This window comes from Labrus bergylta, chromosome 22, assembly GCF_963930695.1.
Source record: "Labrus bergylta chromosome 22, fLabBer1.1, whole genome shotgun sequence".
In the NCBI taxonomy this organism is placed as follows: Eukaryota; Metazoa; Chordata; class Actinopteri; order Labriformes; family Labridae; genus Labrus; species Labrus bergylta.
Window position 1 is genome coordinate 10092603 of NC_089216.1, and position 23189 is coordinate 10115791.

The following is a 23189-nucleotide window of genomic DNA, read 5'->3' on the forward strand; positions in this document are numbered from 1 at the left end:
TACAATAGGGACTGTCCGTTCAACTGCAGTTCACCACTCCTGCAGTGAAATGTCCCTTCATGTATTTTAAAACCTGATCTATGCCACATTAGATTGAATGAGACTATACGATATCCCTTACATATGCACTAACTGGACAGTGTGAAGTTGCTTTAGAATATGAAATACAGTCTCTTTCATGGAGTGATGATGTGTCTTTTTCTATATGTCTGGACTTTGATCACAGTTTTTTCTCCTTGAGGCAGCACCTGGCCCTTTCCATAACCCTCTCACTCATCTCATAATATTATATTAGCCCGTATTCATCCGCATATTGCGCCTGCTAAGTGATAGCGCACATAAATCATTTTTTATACATACACACACACACACAATAACAGTTATATGCAGCTTCCAAACTGCCTGCTGATAGCTGCCATTTCTTATCACTCGGCTTGAATATAGCGCCGGTATGAAGGCGCTTTTGCTTGCTGTCTAAATGGAGGAGACCGAGAGAGAGAGAAAGAGAGAGAGAGGGGGGATGCATTTTTGTTCAAATTACTTAAGCTGCCTACAAAGCTCTCTGTAAAGCTGCACGGTTATGAAAATTCTCTGAAAAGAGAAGGGAGTCTTGTAAGGAAAACAGACTTGATGACAGAGGATCAGCCCGATATTACTCTGGATTTTTTCTCCCTTCTCATTTTGTTGTGTTGAGATTCTGTGATTTGTCAGTTTAAATGTCGAATTTTGTAGGTACAATAAACTCACGCTGGAAAATATAATCAGGAAATGTGCAGAGAAATCCATGCAGCTTTTTTTTAAAACATTTTTTTATGACTTCACGACAGTTAATAAGATCGGCAAAGCAACATCCATCACAGGGAGCATGAATAGAATCTGTCCCTCCTAGTGTCTTTTACTCAGTATTTTTGCCTCTCAGAAAGATTGTGAGCGCTATTCAGCCATCTGGGGTATTAATTTGAAATGCCTGATACACAAGCTAATCAAGCATGTTTATTTTTCCTGGTGTTGAGTTGCAGGCTTAACATTAAAGAGGAAATGTGCACCCCGGAGTTAATGAACAAAGCTAAAATGAGCTGTCGTAACGCTGAAGTGAAAATCACGGCGCACATAACCTCCATCGCTTTCTAGAGGATTTGATTTGCCTCCAAATGGCATCAAGGATAGGTGTTACGATAGCAGGGAAGGCCCGTCGGCGGGCAGCGTGATGTCGTGAGACCGTTTGATAGACAACAACGCAGCAGGAAGAAGAAGAGAGGAAGTGGGATTCAGGACCACAGAGCCAAGAGACACTTTCTCTTTCACTCTCTTTGCTCTCAACTGCTCCCAGTGCCAGAGACACGGGCCGCTGCACAGACAGATGGCGAGGAGGTGTGTGTGTGTGTGTGTGTAATGCAGGGTGTGTGTGGTGGGTGGTGACGCCATTCGGCTTTGTACAAGCGTGAGAGACGGAAGGGGAGAAACGGGAAGGAAGGGGAAAAACACTGCAGAGGTGTGTGTGTGTGAGCGGTGACTCTTACATGAAGACATTAATCCACATGCTGTAGGTTCACCTTCCACATGTAAATATCTTGCGTCCTTCGTCACTGCAGCAAATAGTGTACATTTGCGCCGTCACTTTGCTCTCAGCCGTCATACTGCGCAGGGTCGACATTCCAAGTGAGAGACCTCTCCTGATGACGAGAGGCACACCTACTCACAGAAAGTGTATGAGGAGGATGTGGGTGGAAAGATTCTGTGTTGACAGACTGCCATCTACTGGAATTTACTATAATTTCAATACAAACTACTTTTCTCATCGTGACCCCTCTTTTAGTGTAAACACACAACTGTACCCCTTTTAATCATGGATGGATTATTCTAAATATGCCACCCGATACACAGATCTCTCAAACTAATATCTCATTTCATCTATTTATTTTGCATTTCTTGTTTCTCTGTGTTCTTTAAAAGCTTTTTGTTAACTGTGATGGAAATGTTCACAATCGAAGAGGGAATGAGTCTCATCCAGTTTACCTGTTTGTTCATTCAACTGAAAGAAAACAAAATATGTGAAAAGATTCCATTTTAGTTTTGCAAACCACAGAAATAGATATAACTTCAAAAACTACAGAAGTTCACTTTAATTGGATAAATTGGATAAATTAATTAGAAGACAGAGATGAAAACCTTTAATATGTGTGATTCGTACGATAATCAATGAAGATATAGGGAACAAAAAAAAAAAAAATGGAAGCAAGTTATTTAGTGTTTGTCACTGCTGTAGACGTACTCTCTGTTAAGTCTTTGAGGCCAAATGGTGACGCACAGCACCACCTTGTGGTTGTATCACAGTGGATAAAGGTTGTTCAAACAACACCATTCAAATGACATTTGCCAAATAAATTCAGATTTCGATAGATACCAGCTGGAAACTGTGGTAGATGTGTATTTACATTTCTCTTTCTTTAAGGATTTTAATCACATGAAGTATGCACAGATTTTAAGTCAGTGGATCATTATGGTTGTTTTTTCATGCGGGCATTTACCAGGAATGGTTGTATCATAATATGGAATGACAAATTGGGCAATTAATCATACCTATGAGTTATAAGGAGGACTCTTTTTGCTCCATTAGTGCTACTTTTGCCTGTAAGCCTGCATTCACACGTATGCATTCATTTGTGTGCATGAGTGTGAGATCCTCCAACGTCCTTAGAAAAAGCACCATTACTTGTCACATGACTAACGAGCAGCCGGTGTTCAGTTAATGGTCATAAAATATGCACCAGACTTAAATACCTCATCCATAGTGCCTTGAGATAAATCCTTGCATTTCATTTAACACACACACACACATACACACACACACACACACACACACACCGTCTTGGCTCTGCTGCAGAATTACTCCTCCTTTGAGAGGAAATTGAATTAATTTTCTATGCTTGTTTCATCACCACAAAAGAAATGCCATGTTAAAGAATTAGGACTTTTATTGGGACAAATAGGGGTTTTAAATTCATACCCTGAAAACACATCCCCTGAATAACGCTGAGGACTCGTTGAGCAATAAGTGTCAGAGTATTGAAGTCAGTAATTAGGAGGTTATCATAAGTTATTATCAGTTTTGTTATCATGAGAGAAAATGTTCTTTCTTTTTTTTTTTAGTAGTTTCCAGATCTACTTTGGTCAGTACTTCAATCTCTAATCTGAACTGTTTGTGGTTTTGTAGATTCTCACCCTGGGAAACCCTTGGCTGCTATCTGACATGAAACAGATTTGATCCATTTTCCAGCGCGTATCTGTCTTTTTCAGACAGGGTGTGCTTTTCAAAAGAAATATGTCAGCAATCTGGGGATTATGTTTTTTTTTTTTTCTTTGCTAATCACCAAGAGACACATCCTGCCCGACATTTCCTTACTTGGAGAATGCAGTGCACCGAGCAAAAGTCGCTTTTCCCATTTAGATGCTTATTTTGATGGTCTTTTATTCTCAGTGTACTGGGTCTATCAGATCATTAGCTCCACGCTCCACTGCGTCACTGTATTATCTTGCGCAAATGAAAAGTGATTTAGCAGAAAAAAAAGTTGGACTCATTTCACAACCTTGTTCGACTGATGTCACGCATATAGACTCATTGTAATCCAATCAGATTGCATGGAGTGTTGGCTTGGTTTACACAATTGTGGGTGGTTAAAGCAAGTTACAAAGCATCCTGGGAGAAAATAATTGTTTGAACATGTATCCTTTCAGTCCTCAAAATACAGAAACTGCACTGCATTGCATGTGCAGATTAAATTAATCAGCTGTATTAAACTATTCTCATTTATATTACACAAATAATGGTTTTGAGACTGTGCACATGTCTATGTTTTGTTTTGGGTTTTTATTGCCCTGACTCAGGCCTCTTAGGCACTGCTGATGCCCATGCCAGTGTTTTATTTTTTTTTGCTAACCGGCTGTTGTCAAGTGCACTCAAGTGTAAGCGCACAACATGTGGGATGAGTGTGATGGATTCCTGGTATCATTGATAGTTATTTGTGGAGTGCCTATAACCACTATTCCCCTGCCACAGCTTATGGCAGGGTGAAGCTGAGCAAGATATACTCTGAGGCTGGCATAAAGCCACCGGACTTTGCAATAATTCATCGGCCAAAAATCCCTCCGTGTACTCGCTGTGCAATATTTATACCCCACTGAATGTATTTTCTCAGCTACATCATCGCACAGGCCCAGGGCAGAGATTTTCTTCTCTGAAGAACATCTTTTAGTATTTTCAAACGTGAGTTAAAGTAGAGGAAACAATTGTTTAAGTTCATCACATGATCACATTCTGTCAAATAAAATGATGTATGTGTTGCTACAGCCTTGGTGACCTTTTTTATCATTTATAGATTTTTTAACATTTTAAGGTCTAAATCTAATTGCATGTCTGTATCTTTAACGATCGAGTGCATTAATCTGCCAGTAGATTGAATTAAAAGATCACTATTTCACTGAAGCTGAAAACAATCATTCTGATTCCACTTTAAATCTTCTGACGACAGTCCCACTTTGAACTCTGACTACTGTCCATCTCTGTGGTTTGTCTGGTTTGTTCGTTGTCCTTCTGTTTTTCAAAGGTCTTTTCTCTATTTTATGAATTATTCCATTGTGTTCATTCAATATTTCCTCCTTCCTCTGAAAAAAAAAAAAACATCACATGCAATTTAAATGTTCCCAAATGGGGTCAGAGAACCTTCTCTGAAGTGAAGGAGTGTTAATGGAGAAAGGACGTTTTTAATGCAACATATCTTGTTAATGATGGTGCTCTTTTAAAGATGCAAGCAATTACATGAAGTGCCATTATAATATGCCACAATGATATGAGCAGATAATGTAATCATAAAGCATAAAACCATTGATTAGCTTTGTTAATTAGCTTCTTAAGATAATGACGTTTTTCTTCTCCTGAATCAAACAAGTTTTGTCTTTTGAATTACGGCCAATAATGATTTCACAGTCATTGAAATGAAAGTTTGAGGGATTCAATCTAAAATGACATCGTTGTTTTTTTTTAATGGAAGAATGTGCAACTTTGTACACGTAAATATAGCAGAAATCCTGTATGTAAATATGTCTCTTTCATGGCAGTCTACAGTGAGTGGAGCTGGCTGTGTTGTTGTCAGAGACATGTTTACATGGACAGGACGGCCGACTCCTTCCCTTGTGTATTAAGCTGTTTTAGTCAAGGAATAGAGAAAAACAGAAAAGCATAATCACAGCTTATTTGGATGTCATGTAAGCGTTTTTAGATCACGGCTATTCCGTGTCAATATGCAATGTGAGGCTACAAGCTAACTAAAGAGCGCTAACATTATCCTACTAACACAACAATGCAGGTCACAGGAAATTTTAGCACGAGCCAAGGGCACATGGCTCCGACGCTTGCACTAAACTCCTTTTTGTGAGAGCTAGTGGAGGTGGTGGTGGTGGTGGGGGGTGGGGGTTGTCGGTGTGAGGCTGGAGGAAAGCGGAGGTGTCGCCTAACAGCAGTTTATTTTGAATTCACGCTGGTGCTCAAGGGCGAACAGAAAAGGCCCCGTCACCTTTGGATTTAAGTCGTGATTGTGAGACAGAGAGGAGTTGTTGTGAGGATGACCTCAGTGACCGAGGGGCAGAATAAATAATAAGCAGATCTCTAATGTACTGTGGAGGCTAATCCATTAAGAGCTTTGTGAAGGAATAATAAGATCTTAAACTTGATTCTGTACTTCACAGGCAGCCAGCGCAGCTGAGCCAAAGCAGGAGTGAAGTGTTGTCTTTTCTTTGTTCTGGTTAAAAGTGGAGCAGCTGCATTCTGAATCATACGTAATCGGTTCAGATTGTCACGGGTCAACCCCAAATACAGGGGATTACAAGAGTCGAGCTAGGAGGTAATAAATGCGTGACCGACTGTTTCAAAGTCAATGTGGGCAGAAAATGGCTTTAGTTTGGATATTGTTCTAACCTGATAAAAAAACTACTCTTCACAACACTACTGATTGGTTTATTAAAATCCAGAGAAGATTCTAAACCACCTCAAAGGTTTTTTCAACCACATTGTGTGTTTGTTAGTTGATAAGGGACTAATTGAATTGTTCAGGCTGTTGACAGAGTGTTCAGGGCCAAAAACGATGACTTCAGTTTTATATGTATTTAACTGAAGGAAGTTCTTTACCATCAAACATGTCCCCTCCTCTGAACAGTCGAAGAGGCTCTGCAGTGAAAATGGGAGCTGAAATTGAGTTAATCCGCACAACAGTGATTTAAGATGATGTGTTTTCTAAAGATCGAACCAAAGGGGGGGGAGCATGTACAATGAAAACAACAGTGGGGACTGCTGGGAGTGACTGATGGGACGGTGTGTCACTAAAAAAACTTTGAGTCTGATTTGGGGATGAGAGAGTAGGGGGAGTAGGGGCAGCAGCAGGAGCAGACAAGTCAAGTTTATTTATGTAGCACATACGACACTCAGTGTGCTTTGAGGGAGTTTTTTTTACGACAGAAAATGCTGGGTCTGTTGGCGTGGTTGTTAACTGAGTCTGAATAGTGGTGTGTCTTATCAGACTTCCCAGCACATTGATGTGAATTTGAGCTGTCTCTGTTATAAGACACCTGAAGTTTGTCTCATTGGCACTCAGCTCTTCTTCAGGGCATGTCTAATATCACAGGTCGAGTCATTAAGCTAAGAAGACCTGTCAGTGTTTGCCCTTGGTTGTTTAAGTTTCAAACTCCATCGGTTTTGAGGAGCAGCAGATATGCATATTAAAATCTCCTACAAGCAGTAGTTCATCAGAGTGAGTTGCTTTAACAGACAAAAAAATCATAGAATTCCTGAATGAAAATGCTGTTCAGTTTGGGAGGACTGTACACCAACTGCACAAAGGACAAAGTAGTCTGACTGCATCTCTATCAGTCTATGTGTCAATAGTAGGTGAAACACCTGCAGTTTTTGTTGATGTTCTCTGTGTCTCTAGACCGCAGCTCTGTGGAGCTGTAAAATCTGTAGCTCTTCCAACAGTGCCATCAATTTGTGGCCTGAAAAACTGCAGGTAGCGCACCAGCAAGGATTCATGGTTTCTTCCGTTTTCTCAAAATTGTATCCTCAAATATGACTGCAGAGGATGTACGAGAACATTCAGCTGATTTGGAAATTCAGAAATATTTATTCAAGCCAAGTTTCTTGGAAATGAAAAAAGTTTAACAATATTGTAAAAATCCATCACCTCAGAAATTTGCTCCAGTAATACAACTATTTAATATTTGTTCTTTTGAAACAATTCACAAAACCAGAAGCTAAATATTAAAAAAGCAGACTAGGGTTTGGTTGAAACAGGCACGGCGTTTTCAATAAAAATGCAGTTTCAATTCATTCTGAAAGCTGCTTTTCTCACATTAAGGCTTGAAAGAGAATTAAGCTTGTAATTAAGCTCTTAAAACGAAAGAATTAATACGATGAGTCATAACTAAATTAGCTACTATACAAGAGTGAAGAGTGAAACATGTAAAACCTTGCAGAGGCCTACAGCTACTGTGTGTGTGTGTGTGTGTGTGTGTGTGTGTGTGTGTGTGTGTGTGTGTGTGTGTGTGTGTGTGTGTGTGTGTGTGTGTGTGTGTGTGTTTTGTTGAATTCAAAAAGAAAAGTTGTCCAACTCACCAAGAAATGAGGCTTCACTTTGGGATTCATGCAGGTGCCAACATGCTGCCAATGCTGTGGTTTTACCTCGCCGACACACCACTGAAACTAATTGCCCCCTTTGCCCCAACCTGTGAGATGAGAGGAAAAACAGAAAAGGAATAAAAGAATACAGCTGACCCTTAATCCAAAGTCAAACAAAACATTGCATGACTTTTTTTTTCTTCTTTTATTTAAAGATACAAAGAGAAGACAATATGACACTTAATGGGAGAAAGCAAACAAATGTCCAAGATCAGATTTTTGTTTTCTTTTGCTTTTAACATGGATTAAATGTGTCTCTCAAGCAACCGTGTTACACGTTGGTGTTGTTTTTAGGGGACCATTCATCTTCGGATTTTGTACACAACACCTGAGAGTGAATGTAAGAAGACCAAAGCTTTGAACTTATTGAATGCACAATTCTGCCTCGCTCCATTTTTGTATTTTTCAAAGTTTTAATGAATCTACACAGAGACATTTGTCTGTGTGTGAGAGTGTCTCAGAGTGTCTCTACAGTCAAGTGAAAACACCTGAATTTGCCATTTAGTTGAATATCTGGTTGTTGTTTATTGTTTTTTAGTTTTTTAGCTGATGTTAACATTAACTGCATGAATTATATGGTCATTCAAGTACTTGTTATCTTGTTTCTTATTGCTTTGATTATTGATCTTTGCTGTCTCTGAGGTGAACTTCCTGGTTGAAGATGTTTCTCTCATGAACGTGTTGCACATGAATGCTCCATGCCTTTACTAGGTTGCCAACACAAGGTACCAAGTTGTACCAAGTTGGATTTTTGGAAGGGGGAAGTTGTTATGGATTACTAGTAGCAATGTGGGTTTTACAAATAAGTGTTTAAAGCTGTTGTTTAGTCTCAACAATCCTTAAGACAGTCGGCTAGGAAACCCGCTTTTGAAACTGCTGGTAACATGCTGATTATATGAGTTTTGAAATCCACTCCCAACTGTCTGTAAGTGCAAATAAGCTACTTTATTTCACTTGTGCAGACTTGATCTGGAGCTAAAATAAATTTAAAAAAAGTGAATTCTGGTCAAAAACAGCCATCAAAGGTCGATCTTAAAGTCTCCAGATAGCTCTTTGATGACTTATTAAAAACATATCCTACGCATTTTAAACTCATGAGGCTGCATTTGCATCGACTTAACCTCTCAAAAGACACATTAAAGATGGCCTAAATCTGACATGCCTTTGGAATAGCTTAACTGTTCATTTGCATAACGTCTGCCTCCTGTGCAGGTGATAAAGCAGTATTAAGCCTGGATTACAGTATTTGATTTTGTTTGTGTGCGTGTGTGCGTATGTCTGTCTGGCAGTTTGGACAATGAATATATACTTAGCTGTGTACCTGCATATGAGCAAACTGAAATCGGTTCGAGCTGTGTTGGCATGCCTCTCTGTCGCCGGCAGGGCCAAAAGAGAACATTACGCTGTGCCTGACTGCCATGTTACTCATGCGACCTCATGAAAGTACAAGTCCCTTCAAGCGGTATAATAAATCATCACGGCCGGGGCTGTCCAGCAACACATGCTTAGATGCACACTCATACACACAGTTTATGCGAGCCACAACACAGTATATCTTATTGAAGAAGAATACAAACACAATCATATCAGGCAGCCTGACCCTTTTAAGTAGCAGGATGGGCTATAAGTCACACATTCCAATGGAAGGCCTTATCTTAACACTTTGGATGCCCAAACTCATTGAGTCGACCACAAAGGTTCATATTTCAAACCTTACAAACGACTAATTGTTCCGACCTGGCAACTTTTCCAGGAGCAGGACAAAGATTAAACCAATCGTTATCCAATCTCACTGATTCAACAAAAAAAAATATACAAATAAAATCATTTAATCTAAGTATTGACCATTCACGAATCAGCCATTCCCCCCCTGACATCACCCTCTTGGTGGGAGTCATGTATGCAGTTATCTCTCCGAGAACTTAAATAAAGGTTGATGATGATGTATGCAGTTTTAGTTAAACTACCATGTTCTGGGTCGGAAGTTGAATTTAGGTTATGCGTCTAATCATTAAGATTGTATGGCCTCAGCATTGATCAGCAACTTAAATAACAAACTAAACAAAGTAGAAATGTAAATCTGTGTTTCAACTAAAGCGACTTATCTGATTACTCAAAAACAAAACAGCTAATGTTAGCATTCAGCTTTTTACTAGCTAATATTACCGTTAGCAAGAAGCCACTATAGCCAAAGAAGTCAATGTTTACTTTGTGGTGGTGTTACACAATACTTTGGGACTTTCAGAAATTAAAGTTAATTTCTAGAGAGGAATGTACATCCTAGCATACCTATTGTTTGCCAGGAAGTGTTTAAAAGCAAGCAGGAGCTGTTGACCAGTGATTGCTAATGGGTTCTAATTTTAAACTTTAAAGTGTGGCCAAATGTCTCTCCAGAACTGCATAAATGTTGTGTGACTTTGAACAACAATATAACACCGTTTTAGATGACCACCCTGTGTGTGACACTACACTGAAATAGGGTCGCTGTGTCATTTGGTTAAATTAAGAGTTTTCACTCAAGGAAGGGGCGACACATTGGTTTATGGACTTCAGACAACGTTTTCACAGTTAACAAGTCTCTTCATATTTGTTGTAAGCAGTTTTCAGAAGCAGACTTCTGAAAGTTTTTTTTTTTTTTGAGCTGGTGGACTCTGTGCTCTCTGCTGTTCTAATCCAGGTCACCTGCTACTCCTGCAAATTCAGTTTCATGAAACACAACTCCATCTGACAGGCGCGCGGGCACCTACGTACCAACTGTCGTCAGTGAAATGCACTACAACATAATTCAACAAGTGTTTTTCAGTCTTTCTGGGAGAGAGGAAACAGCAGTTTCAATTCAATTTTAATGCCTTAATGGCTCTTGGAACAGGACATCCAAATGGGCTCCAACAGGCGATGCCACAGGGACAATTCTGCATCTGTCATTTACAATAATTCAGGCACAAACTTAGTGGAACTCACTTGTCTGTGTTTACCACATTTTGTCTTGCCTTTCCACTGAAGCTACATTTGTCGCTGTCATCTTTAATTTGAATCATTTTGCCACCTGAGCCTCCAACAAATTTTCGCAGTTTTCACAGTAATTGCCACGAGGGACAGAGGGCATCATATGTGTGAAATGCTCCGAGTGAAAAGCCTCATCACCCTGTAGTGCTTAGACGCACACCTATTTAGCACACTTGGGAATAGATTGGAACCTGGAGGTGAGGATCAGAAGCAAAAGCAAGGTCCAATTACAAGATGCTGGATTTTGAAAAGGCCGACCATAAGTTGACTTTGAAAAGTAGCACACGGCAAAACTTTCCCTTACTGATGCATTTGATGAATTTATTTCAAATCCTATGGACTTGTAAAAGAATGTTCTGGTGTATGCTGGCCTCTGCCCGGGGAACAGTAACTCGCAGTAGCACAAACGTTCCAATTACGGCAGCAAACGCAATAGTCCTTTAGGGAAAGCCACAGCACTGCTCATTGATCTGAGAAGCAGTGCTGTGAAAAAAGTGAATCTTCCTGTTTCTAAAATAATATTGGCCCTTATTTACTTTATCATTTCAAATTGCAAATTAGTATGATGATGATATATTTGAGTTAGTTCAGGAAAAATGTGTCGATTGAGAGACATGTTGAGATTTGTTCAGTATAATCGGGCACTTGTAGTAGTAAAAGAAAGTGAAGAAATACTCTATATGTGACAGACGTAGAAGCTAAACAGCATTCATATGATTTGTTTTGTGACAGTATTATTTTTGACAAATAATTCTGAAGATTCGATGTGTTTTCATTCGGGGTCACCTCCTGTCACTAGCTTGTTTTTGTTTTCTCGGGAAGCCTCTGGTTGTACTCTCACTCTGTGTTTGCATGTGGGCATCCTAAATGTGCTAACAGCACCTGTCAGTCGTCTGTCTGTCGAACTGCTGTGAGAAGTGTGAATAGATTCAGCATCGACTGCACACGTTCTTAATGTAAAAACAGACCTCTCCTTTAAACGGCAAAGCAGCAGCAGTAGAGAATGTTGTACTCCAGAGGGCACCATTAGCATGCTTTATGTGTGACACTGTGTTTTACAGACTAACAGCAGATGTCATTTAAACAAGTAAGCTTTACCCCAGTAAGTATCCATTAAACTGGATTTTTAGTGCTGATCTTCAAGTCAGTATTCTTACATGTGACTACTGAAAAGAAAATCATGTGCTACAACATCCAACAATGTTTTCTTACAAAGGATTTATAAAGACTGAACAATAAAACATGATGACACATGTATTCTTCTCAAACATTTATCCATGCTAACAGCATTTATTGTTTGATCCTTCATTTGGTTTGCATGGACTGACGTTATTAGATTCTGGATTTTTGTGGCTGCATTGACATTTCAACAGTGAAAACAACATTTTGGTCAAAGGTCATTGTCAAAAAATAAATTGAGTTTTCTTAATGAAATCATATCTGTCTTACCAGTTTGGAATATTTGATTGCGATTGCTGCCTCGGACCAGAGTGACGAAAGAAGAGAACTCCTCAGAATCTCCCTGAAGAGACAAAGATGGGAAAAAAAGAGAGGTCAAGATGTGTCAAACCATTCATAACTTAACACTTAGTTACGGTGCTGTGGATAGATGTTACGTTTGCGTTCATGATCACACACCGAGAACTATGAAGATGAGCATATAACAGCATACACAGTAGCACACTGTGCACCGCTGTGTTATCAGCACAGTCCCGTTAGGTTCAGTAAACATGCTTCATGTACTTTGAGGAGGTGATTTTCAGTTGTGCATAATGAGAGCGGCTAAAAATAGATTCCTGCTTGAACGCTGACAGCGTCTCCACCACACACTGAAGACAGGATAGCAGGATGCTTGGTTGTGGCTGCTTCTAAGTAATAATTTCTGACAGTGACTCACTCTCATACACCCTTAGTTGTGTGCAAGAAAGCATGAATATGCGCCTGGCAAGCACGCACAGAGCCACTGATACACACGTCAAGTGAGACGCATGCAGAACACATACGTTGTACGATAATTGATTTTGTCAACTGCATGGGATCAGAATGATGATTGGATAATAATGGGGTAGCAAGGGACCTAAGATGAAGACCGAGATGCATCAAGTTCACCCTCATTCATGAAACACACGGGCAGATTCTCACATGGTTACTTTATGAAGAACAAAGACAGAGCTCATGTCCGTTATTTAAGATTCTTTTATATTATTTGATGATTTCAGTGGTTACAATGGCATCTGTGATTGACAGATCTCTACCTGTGTTCGTCTCCAATGCCACTGATAATTGTATGTTGGACTCCAAAGCAAACTCTACCTGTTTGATCTCACATCCACATGCTATATATCGTGCATCTTCAAAGCACCACAAATATAAATCCAGCTTTTTTTTCTTCATATTTTGCCGAAGCACTTGATATGCAAAAATCCCATGTTTACTAACCAGATCAAAGTTTTCCTCCCCCTCCTCCTCCACTTTTACGATCTAAAAATGGACTCCTTGCATTATGCAAGCCAACAAAGAACAGCGTCTGCTCACCCTGCCCATTCCTAGCATACTGATTAATTAGCTTGTATAATTAGTTTAATGATTTAGAGAAACATGGCCATGGCCACCCAAGAAGCTATGCTAATGGACCCCTGTCCATAGCTATTAAAATGCCCATAACTTAACAATGGTGGCTTTAAAGTCCAGATAACTGCTGTGAAAGGAAAGGAGGTGGTGCAACAATCGATGCAGCAACATACTTGAAAGTGTTGTGCTTTGAGAGATGTGTTGCAAGCCATGTGTTTCTATTGAATAATATTTTTCAGAAGTGCAGACCCCACTTGAAGTGTAAGAGCTAATGAAGTGTTTTTATTTTCCACTATGACCATTAACGTTAGCGCTGGCAGCACATTTGAAGCGCTCAGACCCCAAATTAGACTTGAAATGTGATGTAATATGCTGAAAGTTTGAAACCTGCTTTTAGTGTCACAAGGACCTAATTTATCTTCCATCTGTACCATTATGCAATCCTGTAAATCTTCTATCTGCCAGTTATTTTAACTTCCTCCACCTCTGAGCACACACTGTAAAGTGCACGAGTGAGGACATGCAGTTGTGAACTTTACAGTTTCCATTAAATGTGGAGTCAAAGCAGACAGTATCTCTGCTCCCTGACAGTAGCATCAGCATTCCTGGCTGCACTTTGCACATAAATCGCCCGTTTATGACCTTCCCCTGAACAGTAACCAACAGAGACACCGGCCTCGACTCATAAAACCTCCAGAATGTTAAGGTGGAGGTGAAGATATTATTTAACCACACACGACTTCTAAAACACCAGTCAAGTAGGAGCAGTTATAAAAAAAAATCTAACCTGTCTTTGTTTATTTTTCTAGAGCAACAATTGCACGCTAGTAAGATCCTACCCAGTCATATATCATTTTAAATGTATAGCACTCGTTGATGCTGAGAAAGCATAGGAACTGTGGTGCCTTGGCCTCGTAAGAAAAGCATAACAGACTGTTGAGTGTTGAGTTTTTCTGTATCTATTTCATGGGCATAGCGCATGACAATAAGTGAAGTTCATTGTTTTAGAAATGGCACCTACAACATTGTCCTGTAACAATGAATTCCCAGCATTGAACACTGAATAAAGGACTGGTTTTGTTATCACTTAAGTGCTCCATTGTGCATACATGTATTTGTACAGTAATACTGAGACACCAGCGTACATAACTGAAATGTCAGTCACATAATTGCAGCCCATAATACTGACATAACACTGGACATTATAGCCTTTATTACAACCATTAAAACCATTGAAATACTCCATAAAGACTGGGTGCTATAGCAACTAAATACCAAAGAACCTCTTTTTCTGGACCCTTAAGAGCAGCAGGAAAAAGATGTAAAGATGATCACCTTATAAAGCTTTACAAGTGCACTCCATAAAGTTATATGGCTAACTGGCTATCAAACTGTGCGTTTTTTGGGTTTTTTTTTTTGCACTGCTAGCTTACACAAGTAAGCATTTGCATTTAAAAGTCATGTTTCCACCAAATAAACACAGTGAAGAATAAACTATCCTTTTCCTTCCTCTCCTTTTAATGTTTAGTTGCTAACTTGCCTTGCCTACAGTTTTGTGTTGACAGCTCTCCTTAGCCCCGGTAGTTCACGGATGATAAGAGCCTTCACACTGTAGCAAACCAAATACGTGAAGATTTCAAGCCCTGAAACCAAAACAACGAGCTGTAAAAAGAAATTATAAAATCCATCTTTAATGCTTGATTAAAGTCGACTTCTTAATGTTTAAAACTTTCTGCACAGTTCTTTGAAAGAGTTAAACATTAAGAAGTAGACTTCATCTTAACACTGACACAGCATGGCATCGGAAACAGTGACGCTCCCATCTGTTAAATAATTTCAAAGACCAGGAGCTAAGAGGAGAAATATAACCCTCAAGACAACCACTCTGACATTACGCAGATGCTAAGTTTAGATGTGATGCTCGACTGGCCTTACCTTCCCTCTTGTTTCCAAGTACTACAACTACTTAGCTCTTCTTTATGGTTTCTGCAATAACGACGGTAAGAATGAAACTAAACTCCTGGATGATTCCAAATATGTGAACCATTTACTGCCATTTCCAAATACAGTTTATAACCGGGTCCAATAGATTCCATATGGCATCTTTTTGTCAGTCTCGTTAATGAAACATTGTAAGGCAAATGTGTCATTAGCATTCGCAGCACTCCCAAACACACTAATTGCAGCACAGATTTGATAACAGTCTGTTTGTGTCTCAGTCTGCATGTTGCCAGCAGGTGCGATGCTTTTCACTTGTGTGAGCTGAACATCACAGTCTCCAGTTTGACACCATTGTGTCAAAAACTCTGTGCTCAGCTCGTCAGCTCTGGTGCGCTGTGCCCAAACAAGCCAGCTAAAAATGAGCATTTGGGAAGTGATCTGCCATTCGCTTCCCGCTCTCTTTCCCTCTCTCTCTCTCTGTACCAACAGCTGCCTCAGTGGCGCAGGGTAGCGTCACTGTCAGACGCAGATGGAATTAATTATATACTACATCTTGTTTTTTATTCGCAATTGACGTCACATAACCCCCAAAAAAGAAACGCTTTTGGGTTGAAGTTGGTTTTGATATTTTAGACACATTTGCATACGTTCGCGAGAGTCAGAATGATGTTGACAGGACATCCAATCTTCTGTGTAAGCTGTCTCAGTGAAATGTTCTCATCCAACCTCAAAGATAAGTCTTTATCATCTTTTTATGTAGCAGCAACTTTTCCTTATGAGTTATTTACAGAGGTGGCATGAAAAATTAAAGTGTTTGTTTGAGTTATGAATATATCAGGCTCTGCTATTTTTTTTTTATTCTAACTTGAAAATAAAAACATATCTGAAGCAAACTGAATCTTCATCTCTGTCTTTCTCATGGAATGAAGACACTGGAAGGCCTCTGCTGCGTCGTTGAAGAATTGGTGAGTACAAACTTTCAGTCTTAACCTTTCCCTTGTCGGCAATCGAAGCCCTCTAAAAACTTTCCATCATGCCCAAACTGCTGCTCCCCAAAGGCTATCATAATCTGCGCAGCATGCGTAATGTTAATTGCTCAGATATCTCATCAACACAACAGGATGAGCATGCTGTCAGGGAGAGGAAGGCGATGGGAGGTTCAGTTAAGAATAAGCAATGTAGCGAATAAGAGACAAAGAGGGTAAATGGTGAGGCATTAAACGAGATGTTAAAACTGAGCATGAAACAGGAAGAAGCAGAGAAGAAAGACAGGAAGGGTGGATAAACATTAAGGCTAAAGTGGCTGACCAAGAAGCAGAATGGTAGAGAAAGGAAAGAAGGATAGATCCACTGTTAGGAAACTCTATGCCACTGCATGTTGTCCCTGTTTCCAGTCAGCTTTGGCAAAGATGATAGCATTGATCATGCTCCTTAAAAGACCGCTTTTCCTGAAGCCGTATCACCTCGCGTTATGAAGATGACTTGTTGAGATGCCTTAAAAGGTTTTCACTTATACCTTAGGAAGATTATCTGCCACATACTTTTGTGAGACTGCTGACAAACCTCAGAAAGCGTCCCCCATATCGATTGTAGTAACCAGCTCTGTTATTAGACCAGATTTAATGAAAGGGGGGCAAAGTCAGGGAATGAAATCTACTCCACAGTCATATTGGATTGTGACCCAGCCAAAGGCGGTGGGCACATGGATTGAGATCTTTTGTAATTGGAAACACATGTACATCAATCAAAAGTAGGTAATTCCATCACATTCATTGCGTCCATGACGGATACTCTATTTCCATTGTCCTGATACCTCTTCTGCGGGTTTCCCTAAGGACTTCCTCAAATCTCAAATCTCATGAGTACCGGGCGAATGCATGAAGTAAATAGATTTTGTTCCCCACATCGCTCCTCTATAAATCCACTTGTCGCAGCATAAATCTTTGGGAAGTTCAGGCCGCCCCTGTGCCTCTGCTTATTAGCCAACCCAGGATCAATTTATCACTTTTGAGGACAAAGAATGCGAGCGTCGGGGGGATTCTCTCCCTCTCTTTGATTTATGTAGTCAAAGCGCAAACAGGGCATTTTTGGGTCACGCAAATGCTTGTTGGCAAGTGCCTGCCCCACCTTTCTCCTCTTTGTGTTGGATTAATTTATTTGGCAAGAGAGGACGAGTCATGTGCTTAGAGTACAAATGAGAAGGCTCTGCTTGTTAAAGTGATTGGTCATGATGGTGCCCTTTAAACACACTGACCACGTACTAAAGGAAAATATCGACTTTCACAGAAGGCTGAAATAACCGCTGTTGGATTGCATTGCATATTTCCTCAAACAGACTCTAAAATCCACAGCACAGATCTAAGATTTGGTACTCGCAGTTTTACACCTTTACCACTAGTCTGTGCTATTGGTCTTGCAAATTCTTCTTCTTCTCTTTTGACCCATTTTTTTTTTTTTTTTCCCCATGCAAGGAGCTGCAGGAATGTAGCTGCTCCACCTCACCTGTGCTAAGTGGCTGCAACCATCTTGGCAAATGAACTACACTGCCAAGCTCTTGCCCTGTACAACTGTCTCATTTGTAATTGTCCCCATGTAAATGATGGGCAGGGGATAAGAGGGGACTTGTGGGAAATGTATTTCTTGTGAAGTACTCAAGGCAGCTTTAGCAAAGTGGATGGATTGTGGCTGGTTTTTGGGTTGTGGTTACAAGGCAGGTTTGAAATGTTGCGTCACGTTTTATTTGGTGCAAATCCAGTGATTCATCTTCTTATCATCAAACACTTTAAAATGCAAGGGAATAGGGAAAATGGGCTCTTTTATTTTTTTTGAGGTTACAAAATGCACTTTTATTTGAGAGGAAACAGTCCTTCTGTGAGTTGTAGATGCGTCCGTGAGTCTCTGTTTGGACATCTGACAGAATAGTGACTAAATGCCGCTTTGTGTTTTCTTTTCCAGATTTTATCATTCAAATTAAAATCAACCCAGACTCTATCCTGTTCCTTCTTTGTGTCCGTCTTAAACCACAAGCTGTGTGCCGGCTCTATCTCACAACTCACTCGCCACCGTCTTGGCTCTTGTCCACACTCATCCTTCCTCATAACAAATGAGCCCCCACCGGCCAGCAGATTTATCCAACACCTACCTGGTACCGCCACATCTTTGTCATCTTCCCTCTCCTTCTACTTCTCGCTTCCTTTTTTTTTTCTTCCCTTTTTCTACCTTGTTTAGACACACTGTAGCCTTTTTTTTTTTTGTGGCAGAAAGCACAAGACTCGCCGTTTGCTGAGTGGGCAGCAGGGAGCGGAGGAGGAAAAGGAGAGAAATAGAAAGAAAAAGGCGCAGAAGGAGGAGGGAGGAAGAGAGTTATCTAACAGGATTAAAGGAGAACAACGGAATGGAGAGCACTTAAAATACTCATGACATGAGCCCTCTTGCAAAAAGGAGGGGATGAGTAACAATGGCTGAATCACTCTTGAGGCTCTCTACACAATATGCTCTCTCTCTCTCTCTCCTTTGCCACCTATGTCTATCCTTCACTCGCCTTCCACCTTCCCCCTTCCAGCTTAATTTTTTACTTACAGGCCCAGGGATTTGATGGATCTCCGAGGAGTTGTGTTAATAACGTGTGAGAGAGAGAGCTGCTTTAATTAACCAGTACAAGAAAAGGTATTCAATTCAGACGGAATGACATGACTGCAATGGGAAGATAGTGTTAGATAGTGGGGGAGAAAGTGGATGGGGTTGGGGAATCAGAAGATAGAATAGGTGGAGAGGTGCAAAGAGAGAAATAAGGGTTTAGAAAAAAAAAAGGGATAGGAGAATGATTAAATGAAGGTTGAAAGAAAAAAAAAAAGAGAAGTTTGGCAAATGAAAGGACAATCTAGTGTGGTTAAGGTGTTAGGGAATGGATGATGAAGTATTTCCTGTCAGGAACTGGCCTAGAAGATCTGCTTGGCCCATTTCTGTCCCAGTCCAGGGAGGAAAAAAAATAAGAGAAAAGGATTTTACAGCAAGGCCAAACAAATTTCTAAGTTACCTTTACCGGTCTGTTACGCTCAAGTGTGTGTGTGTGTGTGTGTGTGTGTGTACAGAAATGTCGACAGCAAATAGGAACAAATACCCTTCCCTTCACACCCACCATACGGGGAATCAGAAAGGTGGAACAACATGACAAATTCTCCTCGGGCGGATCGAACTTTTGCGGGAGAGAATAGCACTTCAAACGATCAGCGTGCTTTGCCAGTTTCCCTGCCCGTCTGACTCACGAAGATAGCAGCCCGGCAGTCTGGCAGCTTGTCCGAAAGCACACACACACACACTCACACAGATGCATTCCTTTGCACACAGGTGTTAGAGCACTCAGGATTTTGCATAAACACACACCAACCCTCTTCCACTGTACTTTCCAAAAAAGACAAAAACAGAAGCACCCTCCACCTTTTGTAAATGAAGACACTGCAGATTCCTTATTCAAACTTTCCTAAATTTCGAGTGGATTTTAATGCACTAAGCTAAAGTGTTTACACTTGCTATAAAAAGATTCTGCTTGGCGCATAATATCTGTGGATGAGGTCTCAGGAGTTTCTGCTGCCTCTCTTTTTATATCGCATAACAAACATGTGACGGCTGTGGGAGAGAAACTCTCCAGCCTTTGTAAATAGGCCACCGTTTGAATATTTTACACTTAGCTTGTGTTTATTTAGCATTCACTCCTTTTGAATCTTCGAAAATAGAGAGCAGGAAGTACATAAGTATAGAAAAATATAAAAATAACAAGCTGAAGAGTGTCTCCCACTCTACCCTTCTTCTCAGCAAGACACATTTGTCCTTGATGGTTATGAAAGGGACCAATTTTAATGATGGTAGGACCACAAAATAATAACGTCTGCCTGGTAAATTGACTGAGAGATTTTACTTTTGGTGGCTACTCTCCTAAGACGGGATTTAAAGAGCTTCTGGGATTTGAAAGTTAAAAGATAAAGGCTCGGTTACACTTGGGGATCTGTGAGTGCTTCAATTTTCAGCTCTGTGCCATGACATGAATCATTAGGGGTAGAAAAAAAGCTGATAGAATAACTCAAAGGCATAATCGCTTGTTTACAATGGCAAGGGAAGATGGAAGAGGAGGAAGGAGACAGATGAAGGAGGAAAAAAAAAAAAAAAAAAACCTCAGAGTGACCAGACGGCACTCTGACATATTCCGAATCCTCACACTGACACACTCCTGATGTGTGACAGCAAGGGACAGATGGGAAACGCAGAGGGAGAAGTAAATGTGGAAGGATGGAGGAATAGAAGCGGCTGGGGTTGGTTTGAAGCAACAAAAAAAAAAAAAAAAGGTGAGAGATTAAAGTAGAACGAGAAGCTGAAAAATGGACAGAATCTCCCAAGGACCTGAGAACTCTTTCAAGTTTACACAAGTGCCCCTTAGCAAGGCACTCCAACCGCGCCGATGGTAGAAAAGCGCGCCATTGGGCAGCTCCCAGGAGTGAAGGTGTAAATGAGTATGACCCCTTTCTCTCTCTGCAGCTAACTCCCCAAGGCTGTTTCTGTAAATAAGAATGTGTTCCTAGTCAACATGCCCAGTCTGATAAAGGGTTCGGCTGTAAAGAGAGCAACATGGAGTGAAACAGAGTGAAGAAACAACCCGAAAACCAGACCCCAGAATGGACGAGGAGGAAGACACAGAAACAAATTACAGGAGAATGTTTTGAACTTGAGATACAGAGGAGAAGATGGTAAGGTCACAGACACCCTTCGTCCATGATAGCGGCTGAAGTGAGAGCTGTGACAGAGCGAGGCGCATCACTATACACTTGGCAAGGACTTACAAGTGAACGACGCGTCACTGGGAGAAGAGAGAACGAGAAGGAGAAAGGGAGCGATTGAGAGACAATGGCAGAGGGGGAGGGTCATATGTCCCAAACCCAAACCTGCAGCAACTTTGTGATAAAATGATTAATGTAACAAAAACAGTAGTGCATGTACATAAAGGCAACCAAACGACTCATATTTACTCTAGATATATTTTAAACATTACGGCTTTGTAATAGATGTTGATTGCTGACAGTTTGGCTGATGGCTTTGGGTGAGGGTAGGTCCAATTGAATGTGGGACAACATGAAAATATATTACACTCAAAAGCTTCCGGTCCAACGGTTACCACAACCAATCAACAGATCGTTTTTGTTGAAATAAAATACGTCTGTGTTAATCAGCTGATATGGACGACGTCACCTTGTCTTCCATAAGAAAGGTAATGTGTGTGATGTTGTTGGTGATGATTTTCAGCTGACAAAATGCTCATTGCAAATGCGAGGGGGACATCGTGAGGCCAAAATGGAAGCTCTTAAGGACAATGAAAAAGAGGACTATCTGGACAAGAGGTTTTAATACTGTTAGCGTCATGAGCCGAAGGTAAAACTGAAAGCAGCTGCTAGCGAGCGGAAGATACCGTTTCTAGAAAAATTCAATGTCTTGCTTACCAAGGATGAATCGTTCGCTGACATTTTGTAAGTCCACACATGTTTTGTGGTGACTTTGATTTAAATGTGATTGTTTATTTGTCCTGTTGTTTTTTTTTTTATTATAACGTATTAGATGTGCTAAATAGAAATACAAAGAATTAATTTATAATGCATTGTACAATTATATGCCCGGTATGATTGAATATTGTTCACTCTAGGAATAGTATTATCTTTAGTTGCTTTAAACAATCCAACCCCCCACCCCCCCACCCCAATCACAATTCCCTGGCTCCACTACTGTGAGAAGACAGAATATCAAAGTGTGGAGTGTAAACTGAAATCGAGACAGAAATTCAACCAGAAGGAAAGAGGAAATGGAGTAGACGAAGAAGGGAAACAGTGTGAATGCATATTAGGGAGAGGGCTATTCACCTGGTTGTGATATGGATGGAAGGCGGGGAAGGAAGGAGGAAGGGGAGTTGGGGAAGGAGGAGACTGTCTAAAAGTGAGGAGAGTGTGCAACAGAGAGATACGGCTTCTGACTCTCCACTGGGAGGCTTCGGGAAAAAAAAAAACCCGGAAAGAGACAGGTGAGATAGGGAAAGAGTGAACAGGGAGAGAATGGTGAAGGGACTTGTGGGATAAAATAAAAGAAGAGAGCAGGAGACAAATTTCAGAAGGAGGGCAGTGATAAAAATAGCAAAGGAGACCGAAGGAGAGACAATCCGAACAAGCCCAAACTGCCGCGCTTATCTCCCAAAGTGCAGACGCTACATTATCGCCAGTGGTGCTAAAAACAGCCTGAATCATCAATAAATGAAATCCAGCGCAGGTAAACAGGACGCGTTGTTTCAAGCACAGGGCTATCTGCGCTGACAAAGGGAGGGCCATGCTGAGAGGATTCGGCGATGCAGACGATTCCTCATTATCTGCCGTGTGTCAGTTATTAACGCCGTGTCCATTCCAACATCTAATTAATGCAGATAGCCAAATGCCAAACCTGATGAAATACCATGATGAGGGATTAGCTGGAATAATAAACCCTTCGACCGGCATAACTTTGTCTCCCTGATTAGGTGGGAGATAGAGAAAGGAGGGGAGAGATTTTTGGATCACTTAAGTCTCTCTCGCTCTCTCTCTTTTTTTTCTTCCTCCCTCTTTCCCATGCTACCTCCACTTTCTCTGTCCTTAATGAAGACTTTCTTCCTTCTGCCCCCATTCTCCCAGCTTCACTCCCCTCAGCTGCTGAGCGCTGTCCTAATTCCATTCTGATAGATGGAGAGGGAAAGAGCCTCATTAAAAATGGCTTTGCTGATTGTGCTGCTCCTATTTTCTGCAGTCAAGTGTGTGTTTTTGTGTGTGTGTGTTGTATCTGGTCAAGTTTTTTTTTTTTTTTTCCCAGGCACTTTTAGAAGGAGATTCTGGATGTGTTGCGAGAGGGGATTGTTATCGAGAACATTTTACTGTTATGGTTCGCACCA

At 40.7% G+C, this 23189-nt stretch overlaps 1 protein-coding gene across 23 annotated transcripts in view; it reads right to left on the reverse strand.

Annotated features, from left to right (window-relative positions):
* LOC109994240 (protein tyrosine phosphatase receptor type D) overlaps positions 1-23189 on the reverse strand; it is a 354409-nt gene that overhangs the window by 200683 nt on the left and 130537 nt on the right. For all 23 annotated transcript variants that reach the window (XM_065950652.1, XM_065950655.1, XM_065950656.1 and 20 more), the window contains exons 5-6: positions 12179-12251; positions 7661-7770 (exon numbers count right to left, since the gene is read on the reverse strand). The gene's annotated coding sequence lies outside the window, so the exon portion shown is untranslated. The remainder of the gene's footprint in view (positions 1-7660; positions 7771-12178; positions 12252-23189) is intronic.